The sequence below is a fragment of the Pezoporus wallicus genome, unplaced genomic scaffold, assembly GCF_028554395.1.
Source record: "Pezoporus wallicus isolate ANWC-B61680 ecotype Strahan unplaced genomic scaffold, APGP_CSIRO_Pwel_v1 contig_3858, whole genome shotgun sequence".
NCBI classification, from domain to species: domain Eukaryota; kingdom Metazoa; phylum Chordata; class Aves; order Psittaciformes; family Psittacidae; genus Pezoporus; species Pezoporus wallicus.
The window spans coordinates 1,112,501-1,122,500 of record NW_026638754.1 but is presented as its reverse complement, the minus strand read 5'-3'; the positions used below and the strand labels follow the sequence as shown (position 1 = coordinate 1,122,500).

Below are 10,000 nucleotides of genomic sequence, written 5' to 3'. Positions count from 1 at the left end.
TTGAAAAGGTGTTAGAATTAAGAGCTCATTTAAAAGCACATACTACAAAAAATTGATGTTAAATGAAAGGAATTCCTTGCAATAGACATTAAGCTTTAATGATAATTTCAGGGAGAAAAACAAACAATTTTTTATTATGCTATTCATTAGAGAGTTGTTTCATTTTGCACGGAATTGTAACTATTGCCAATTAGACTGCTTGCATTAAGATTCTCTAGTCAGGATGTTCTATGAATTACATAATTCACCATATCCTTACTAATGAAAAGTTTATATGACTGAATACAAGATGCAAAAGTTCAAGTTTCTATCCACTATCCTTTATTAATTTATATTTACAATATGTATTTTCTTATGTTAAACAAATGCAGCATCTTCTATTTTTCTGAGCAATGTGTTGCAATTCAATTTTGCTTCTATAGAGTACTGCAAGCAGTTACATCTATTTCATCTATAGAAATTCATCCCTCTGTCTCTTCCTTTCCCTTTTCATTTATATTTTTAAATGCTGTATTGACTTATGGTATATGAGCTGTTAAAATCATGCAAACTTACAAAGATCTTCATCTACAAATGGAAACTGAAGCAGAAAACTTCAGACTTTCAAAATCTTTGATATTTAAATTGCATTTTCATATGTGTAGAAATAATTCAGTAACACCATTTTAAGTAATCGTTTAGTTCAACCTTTGTCTTTCTAGTCTAAACATTTTTTTTTATTTCCCCTAAGTTTATCTGGACTTTTTCAATATGACATATGTCAAGGAATCAGAGTAAGTGATAAAAGCAGGAAGGGAAAGTCTGCATCAGTGAATATTTATATTGGCAAGAGCTGACAATTTTATAAAAGAAAAACAAACACAAAGGCTGTTCATTTCTGAAATGAAATCAGCTTCACTTCATTTCTCTCAGGAAAACATCATTGCATGAAATGATATAAATCAGTATTGATATCACTAAGCTTCAAACTAGAAGAGACAAATGCACTCTGCAGCATAGTAATTCAGTGGCTCCGAGTCAAGTTTACTGTTGTCTCATTTCTACTAATCATTGAAAAATTCCCTGTGAAATAATTATCCCTAAAACAATCAAGACAGTATATCTCTATAAAGGAGAGGATCGATTTAACAACAAACTCTATATTTATCTGTATTGATTAGAGGGCATTCAGTGTAATTTTAGTGAATTATGTTTGGCTTTCATTTCCCAGTAGAAATTTTTCTTGTGATGATCAAAAGGTAAATTGCAAACTACTACACGGTCTTTTGTGCGTTACCTACATAACATCCAACTGTTACTTTTCAAAGAAACATTGACGTAAGAAAGGTTTTTTTTACATATGATATCTTATTATAAAAATCATATGACTGAGTTTGTAACACTTACCTAAGAGCCTGATGTCATCTTCTCAATTCATTAATACAGAAATCAGGACTGCACTAAAGAGTCTGCGCTAAAGGAACAAATCCAAGATCATCTTATGAGAATAGAATTAGAAAGATTAAGAAAGTAATATGATTTTTCTTCTTAAATAGGAGTAGTTTCAAAGGAGCTGTTAACACTTTCATGTCTGAAACTTTCTTACTGGCAAGAAGGAGAATGAAAAGAATCAGAGAGATTCAAAGACAATTTAGAGTAGCTGTAAGTCTGACACCACTGCTGATACAATTTAATTGAGGACTAATTGGAACTAAAAAGGCTAGCTATTTTGTCAACTGCATGTATATTAGTTCCAGTCATTTTTAATCTGATGTAACAGTGATAAAGAGTCTAACTTACTTTGTTTAGTTAATAACATTAGGCCAGAAAGAATCACCTAGTCATTTTATGTTACCCAATACACTGCTAATATAAATAATGTCTAATTACACTGACTACATACTCCCATGAAATGACCAATTAGAACATTTGCTGATTCTAAATGTTCACTGTTAGAGTCATTTCCACAGGCTTTCTGCTGGTTGGATTCATAAATTCTACCCCAGCTGGTAGGATGCATAAGGGCAGTTAGTTTCAACTAACAAAGGACAAAGGACATTTAAATACTCAGACACAGTGTACAGTGTTCACATGCAAAAATATATCAACCTAAAATGTGCTTTTTTTTTGTATTTTCTGGGAGTATGTAATACTATACATTTATATACTCTTCTTGCTGAATAAAGCAGATCATACTGCATGTTCAAGACTCATATGATAAAGGAAGCATGTGCTGGCATTTTACTATTTAGACCAACAAATTTAGTGATTTGTATTCACTTTCAAAGACGATTTGTTGGCTGTGATCTGAAGCTGGAATGTATAATACCAGAAGAGTCTCTTATTTATTTTCATTACTTTACTGATGAGTCAATAAATGCCCCTTGAAAACGTCAGTTCAGCACATACCAACATTTTATAAAGCGACACAATCTGACAATAATATTGACAGCAATTGTGTTAAACTCAAATTAAAATCAAAATAGAAAAATAAAATAAATGAGAACAATCTCTTGTCTACAGAAAAATTGCTGACAGTGTAAAAGTTGCATTTTTAATGATTGAATGATTATCTCTTAAGTAATCATGCTGAAAAAATTGCCAGTTACATTAAAGTAAATAACAGTACATCAGTATGTGCATTACAGGATCTAATTAACACAGAGTATTAGAAATATTTGAAACAGTGAGACATAGTTATCTAGGCAGGTTAAATAAAAGAAATACATTTACAAGGGCTGCAACTAATGCACATAATATAGTCAAACAAAAATTCAATACTGTAAAAGTATCTGAAAATATCAATGCTAAATTCCTCTGAAGGTGTCTAAAATACCTGGCTGCCACACATGTCTGTATTGTGCAAGGTCTCAATCCTTCTCCCACTTAAATGAGTATAAATGTTGCCACTCGGGTCAGCAGGCTAGCATCGGGTGCTTTTCCTATTCTTAGATGATGTCCTAAACATTACTAACCTACTTACATAAAAGTTTCTTCTTGGAATAAAAGGCAGCATGACAAACCACAGATCTGACCATTAGAATTGTTTTAGAAAATTAAATTGTAACTTAAAAAACCCATTGTGTAAATAATTACCATTTGCTCAAAGTAAAATTAACAAATGTTCTTTTAAATTAATTGGTATATGCTGAATGTGTGCTACTTTGTCTTATCCAGGATATTTAAAAATGAAATATATGATAAACTTTGTCTTATTGTAATTAGATTAATAAAAGAGAGTAATTAGAAGACTTACATTTTTTTCTAAGAGCTAGAAATTATTAAACTATCCAGAAAAGAAGCAAAGCTTTTATATAAAAAAAAAAAATCATTCTTTGAGCTGAATTACGATAAATCAATAAGACTGTTTTTGTTCAATAAGTAATAATTGTCTTCATATAAACTGAAAATATTGTTTGGAATGATTAATATACAATGCTGCATTATGCATTTGGGAGTGTCAATGCATAATTTTTAGTTCTAATGTTATTATGTAATTGAGAGAACATGTTCATTTGCCCTAATAACTACTAAGATGCACTTAATAAAATGAAATGTAATAATACTTGTAATTTAATCTATTCATGGAAGTAATTTTAAAAGTCTACCATTCTGCTTAATGTGGATAACATTCATAATTTATAAAGTGTTGTGATGCAGAATTGACAATGCCATTGTTTTTTACACTTTGAGATGATTCTGCAGCCTTCATTATCTGCATACCAACCTCAGGATTATCAAGGGCAAACAAAAGATAATTAACACCAGAAACAGGCAAATGCAGGAGCTACTGAGTGAGGGATTTCATTTAATGCAGAACCTTTGAAAACTGGGAAATGGAATAACTATTCAACACCTTTTTCCCTATTGCAAAAAACTATTTTAATATGGGGCTGTTTTCTAAATTTTATGTGTCTTTTTTTGCTCTAAAACTATATTGGCATGTTCAACCTCAGATACATTCAGTAAATGATTATGTTAAAGACAAGTATTTTCTTCAAGTGCTGTGTGCAAATTTTCTGCAGTGGTTGTTTGTTTTGGCTTTTTTTTTGGGGGGGGGGGAGGGGGGAGTGTTTTCTTATTTTTCGTCTAGAACAGCAGACAGGTAGCTGGTATACATTGTCAAATCCTATGCTTTCAGTTGTCCATAGCAAGTCTGCAAATAAATCACGTAACTTCTCCATGATGCCTATTGTACAGTATTCTAAGATAGGGTTGAAAACTTTCACCACAAGAATGTGATAAACGAATAAGGTGTGGGTTTATGTGTTAATACCCTAAAGGAAAAAGCATCTGAGACTCCCAATGGCATTTTTATATGTACTCACAGCAGAACAATAAAGGTTTATTAAATGCTGATATAGGTCCAAGACAGTATATTTCAAACAGTGAGAATAGTTGAAACTTTTTTATTTTTGCACAAGGAATCTTGACTATGATTCTGCATTGCACTGTAAAAGGTTTGCTATGTAACTAATAATTTCAAAAATTAATCAGTGAATATCCTCCACAAAGAGAACCATTTGAATGCAAGGCAAAGAAGCATTGTATCATTAGGATCTTATCAGTGAATGAGCATCCTTCTACAAATGGTCCAGGCAAAGTAATTTTACAAATGGAAATATAGGACAGTGATATCCAGAGTTTCACGTAATTTACAGATGCTGATGACAGTCCAACTCCCCGCCCCTTACTTACATATGAAATTCTTATTAAAGGGGAATGTGATTATTAGCCTATGAGCTATCCATACAAGATTTAGCCGTTTGTGTTTAAATAGCATGATATATTGCCATAACTTCACTTTTTACATTTTAGAACTGAAAATACCTGATAAGTAATTGATCCAAAAATAATGTGCAAACAGTAGGAGCTTGCTTTCAGTCCAGCTCAATGGGCTGACAGCACTCTATATAGGAATGAGGGTTAACACATTAATATTCAAGACATAAATGCAAGACAACTCCATGAATCTTGTTCTCTTTCCACAAGATATGATGTCAGCTATAGCAGTACTTTCAGTATCAGGATGGTTTCTCATTTCTGCTGCACTGACCTTTTCCTCTGATCCTAACCCTCACTGGTCAGTGGTAGGCATCAGGAGGTGAGCATGACAGAAATGCCCATATGAACCTGGCCAGGCACTGAGCACACTGCCCCTCAGACAAAACCCAGTGCCAGGGAGAGGCTGAGGCCAAGGCCCAGTGCTCTCTCCATATCATCAGTTCAGTTCTTATAGCCAGATAAATAAAAGTATGCAAGTCCCTAAAATCACTCAGACAGCTGTGTGGTTGACGGTAAACTCAACATGAGCCAACATTGTGCCCTGGGGGCCAAAAGGGCCTAGGGTATACTGGGCTGCACTGAGCACAGCAGAGCTAACCAAGTTGAAGAAGAAACTCTGTTACAATACATAGTACTGGTGCCATTTCCGCTTGAGTATTGTGTGTAGTCTGGGGCTACACAATATAATGATATAAAAATATCACAACATGACCAAGGGAAGGCAAAAAAGATGGTGAAAGGACTAGATGGCATGACTTATGAGGAGCAGCTGAGGATACTCTGTTTTTTCAGTTTAGAAAAGAGGAGGCTGAAGGATAATTTCTGTCTACAACTTCCTCATGATGGGGAGCAGAGAGGGATGGAACAATCTTTTCTTTCTGATGCTTGGTGAGGGAATGGCTTAACACTGTACCAGAAGAAATACAGAGTGGATGTTATGAAAAAAATCTTCACTGAGAGGGTAGTCAAACACTGGAACAAACCCTCAAGAGGAATGGTCAAAGCTCCAAGCCTGATGGTCTTTGAGTGTTTGGACAATGCTCAACTTTATGGTTTAACCTTTTTTTTATATGGTTTAACTTTTAGGTTGTTTCATGTGGAGGCAAGAGTTGTACTTAATGATCCCCATGGGTCCCTTCCAATTCAGGATATTCTATGAATCTAAAATTCTAAGTACCAGGACTCTCAGGCACTGAGTTGTCATTCTTTGCGTCTTTAGTTTCAAGATATTTATGAAAAATAGATCTCCAAACTCTTCACATTCTCAGCTGGGGAGCTTGGAAATTTGGGAAAATTTAAGAATCAAGATGCTGAAACTCCTAAGTGCTATGAGAACCTATTTTTCTTTTATTTTAATTAAAATTCCTTTTTTTCAAAGGACATTGGCTTTAGTTCTGTAAACATTTGTATAAACGCTTTTTAGCCTAAGATCTTTAAAAAAAAAACCTACCATGTCTGGACAAGATACAGTGTCCTTTGATCTAATAGAGAATATCAGTTCTTTCACATAATTTTATTTATTTTTTATTTATTTAAAAGCCCTTGTCCTTTTATTGAATTTATCTTATGTTTAATTCCACTTCCCTGAAGGAAAATAAGACATACTCGCTACTATCTGCCAGGTTACTGTAAATACATTTATAGAGTACGGTACCTTTTTATTTACACAGAGGAAAATACAACATCAAAGTAGATGCAGCTTGGTTAGTAGGTGATGCAAAGAGTACACCATGCTACCAGACAGTGGCAGTGGACAGCTGTAGCCTCTATAACAGCCACTACGCTCCATGTCTCCCGAAACAGAAAAGGCAACCTCTGTTGAGAAAGTTCACAGGACATGCACAAATAGAGTAGGTAATGTAGAGCTTCTCCATTACAGAGACACCTCAGTGAAGCTTTGTTTCTACAGCTTATCCTTCAAACTGCTAATAATAATTATGACAACAATAATGAAACCTGTTTGCTAATCTTCACATGTATTATGAGACTTTTGGGTAGCTGCATTTTCTACACATTTATTTTACCAAGAGACATATTTTGGAAATGTATGTGGTTCTTTCTGGGATGGTGCAGTAATTTAAAGGCACAGCAGTATCTGGTCCTCAGTCTCTGTGAAAAACTTCCATCCATGTTAGTGGGAATTTTGTGATAAAATGAAAACACTAATATGATAGTAAATGCACATGTGTGCATACCAGAGTCAAAATTTGTTCATCAGAACTTGAAAACTAATAGATGAGATTACTAGAACTAAGTGACTTTTTTTTTTTTTCCCTGATAACCCTTATACAAGAACAGAGGACTACTTTTTCAACTACTGAGTCACAGAATCATAGAATCAGCTAGGTTGGAAAAGACCTTTAAGATCATCAAGTCCAAACAATACTGGGACTGCCAAGACCACCACTAAACCATGTCACTAAGGGCCTCATCTACATGGTCCACACTTTGAGGGATGGTGATTCCACCACTTTACTGGACAGCCTGTTCCAAGGCTTGACAACCCTCTTTGTGAAGAAATTTTTCCAAATATCCAACCTAAACCTCCCCTGGTGCAGCTTAAGGCTGTTACTTCTTGTCTTATCAATTGTTTCTTGCGAGAAGAGATGAACCCCCACCTCACTCCAATCTCCTTTCAGGTAGTTATAGAGAACAATAAGGCTCCCCCTGAGCCTTCTCCACACCAAAAAAAAAACCTCAGTTCCCTCAGTCATTCCTCATAAGAATTTTTCTGCAGACCCTACACCAGCTTTGTTGCCCTTTTCTGGACCCTGCCATTGAAAGTAGCATTTCCAGCACCCTGACATTTAAAGTAGCCTACCAATTTGGTGAACTGCTTGAGGTTTATAGACATCCTGGCTTCTATTCCCGCAGATGCACACATATTCAGAGCTTTAAGGATACATATTCAGGAGAGACCTAGGAGCATCTTACTATGACAACTGAGCAGTCCCAAAGCTGTAGATCCCACATGGACAAAGATCTCAGAGCAAAAGAGTTTCATCAGAACAAAAGAAGCTGCTGCAAGCACACAGTCCTTTCCATGTACCTGTGGAAATGGCTACTTTCAGCTGGTACAGGAATGACAATGAGAAGTAAATTTTCCAGAACTCTTGGAAGAAAGCAGAGAAAGTTTGAGAAGATTGGCAGCAGGTCCCTAATATTTAAAATAATCAACATACAGTATATCAAATGGATTAGACATAGTGGATATGGGCTGATTTTTCTCCCTTGCAGGTATATTTATGAAAACACAAACACATGCATCCATAAATGTTTTTCCTGAGAAATAAATAATAGTAGACAATAACTCTTTCAGAAAGAACTGCCTTTGCACTATGTTAAAATCAGTGGTCAACTTTTAGCACTGAACCAAGAAAGAATTTTCTGTTTCAAGATGGGCTATGTGTGATAGGAAACACCAAACCCCAGCATTACCTCCTAAGCTTCACCTTCTGTTTATAGGGGTAAGAAGAAGAATGAATAGAGTGTAAAGGTCTTTCAGCACCTTCAGAAATCAAATCTGACACCTGCAGAATCCTGACAATCTGGAAATGATCAAAGGTTTTGCACCTTTGTGCCCCATTGATGCCACAAGTACTTTCCTGGCCAGACACTTGCTGAGTGCTATGTTGTGGCTGCTTCAGATACCCTTAAGATTCTCCTTTGTGTCTTTAGTTTGGGGATCCCTCTTGGAACACATTTGAAGTTGGTGGTCAGCTTCATATATGGTCCTCCTTGTGCTTCAATTAACAATTTATGAGAATCCAAAAAAAAAAGTACTTTTCCTTTGCTTATCCTGGATGAGGTTATGCTTCTGGTTCTTCAGTGGTAGAACTTACTGCTTGAATAATTGCAACATGTGCCAGATTTCCAAAACTGCCTACTCAATGACCATAAATTGCAAAATACATGCAGAAACTGCAGGAACGAAGGAGTGGGTAGATAATCTGCCTCAGTGTGCCATTACAGTAGAAGTTGTTCATACACGTTTTATGAATGTAGTTTTATGTATGTCATTATGGAAATCAAAGGCTAAGCTTGTACTGAGAAAGGTAGACACGTCCCTAACTGAAAGTGATGCCAGCTCTACTCCCTACTTCCAACTGACTGAAGAGCTTTTAAACCTCTTTTACTACATTGATTCTTCTAGCTGTCCATGCACACTGTGTCTTATAATATTATTCAATTGATCTACAGTTGCAAGGGCCAAAGTGGATCTCCAGAGAGAGGGAGAATAATTGCCCAAATTCATCAGTCATGTCAGATAAATGTCTACAACTCAGAGCGAACTCTTGTGAGTGGAGTTGGAGAAAGGAGTAATCTGGAACTCTTTTGAGTGTCTCATTGATGTGAGAATAGACCGAAGAAGCCCTTGTTTGGTGGTCCAATTGTTCAGGGAACACACACTGTTGAAGTTACTGAAGCATATCCATTAATCTGCGTGCTACGTGCTGAATAAAGGGATGAAAAATGCTTGATTCAACCCACAAAATGATTTATTTGAGTTATAGCTGATTTTTTTTTTTTTTTTTTTTGAATGAGCAGTGGTTTCCTAGAACGTATTTTGTGTCCAGAAATTCTCAACTCTCAATCAACACTTTTGTGGAATTCTTTCTTTTGTGTGCATTTAGGCTGCAAACTGAAAGAGAGTTTCAAGTCTGAATAATGTAGCTACTAGCTCTGCTCTGAGTCTGTCAAGTAAGGAAAGCAATACCTTAACTTTGCCTGTGGACTCACAACAAAGTTTGACCATGGAAAAATATGGTTTGCTTGCACCAGTCATGAAGTCTAAATACCTTTGCCTTAAAGAAGCAAATTCTTCCACTCCTATTTGTGACCTCATTTCAAAAAGAATGGAAAGCATTAACTCATCTCTCAAGGAAACAGTGAGGACTATCAACTCCTATACAGAGAAGAATTTAATTATACTGTTTGCCTAGGGGAGGGAGAGGCAAAAAAAACCCTATGAGTCAAAATGTCATTTTAGTTTAACAGTTTTTCAGTTTCTTTAACAAACTTCTATTTCAGATAGATAAGCAACAGTGGAAGTTACACTTCAAACTTAGCTGTTTTAACTCTAGTGCAAATGCCTCAAAGGTGATTTGGTGGTTAGCACCCTTAAAGATTCTGGGCTGAGCATCTCATATTTAAGTATGTATCTCCAGTATTGTAACAGAGGATGAAGATACCCGACAATGCTAAGAGGATCAAGGAGGACAAGTTGCTAATAGTT

At 35.5% G+C, this 10,000-nt stretch overlaps 1 long non-coding RNA gene across 1 annotated transcript in view; it reads right to left on the bottom strand.

Annotated features, from left to right (window-relative positions):
• Positions 1-10,000, bottom strand: part of LOC130600688 (uncharacterized) — a 15,656-nt gene that overhangs the window by 1,351 nt on the left and 4,305 nt on the right. Inside the window, exon 2 of the long non-coding RNA XR_008972513.1 lies at positions 1,387-1,453. This is a non-coding gene — a long non-coding RNA (uncharacterized LOC130600688). The remainder of the gene's footprint in view (positions 1-1,386; positions 1,454-10,000) is intronic.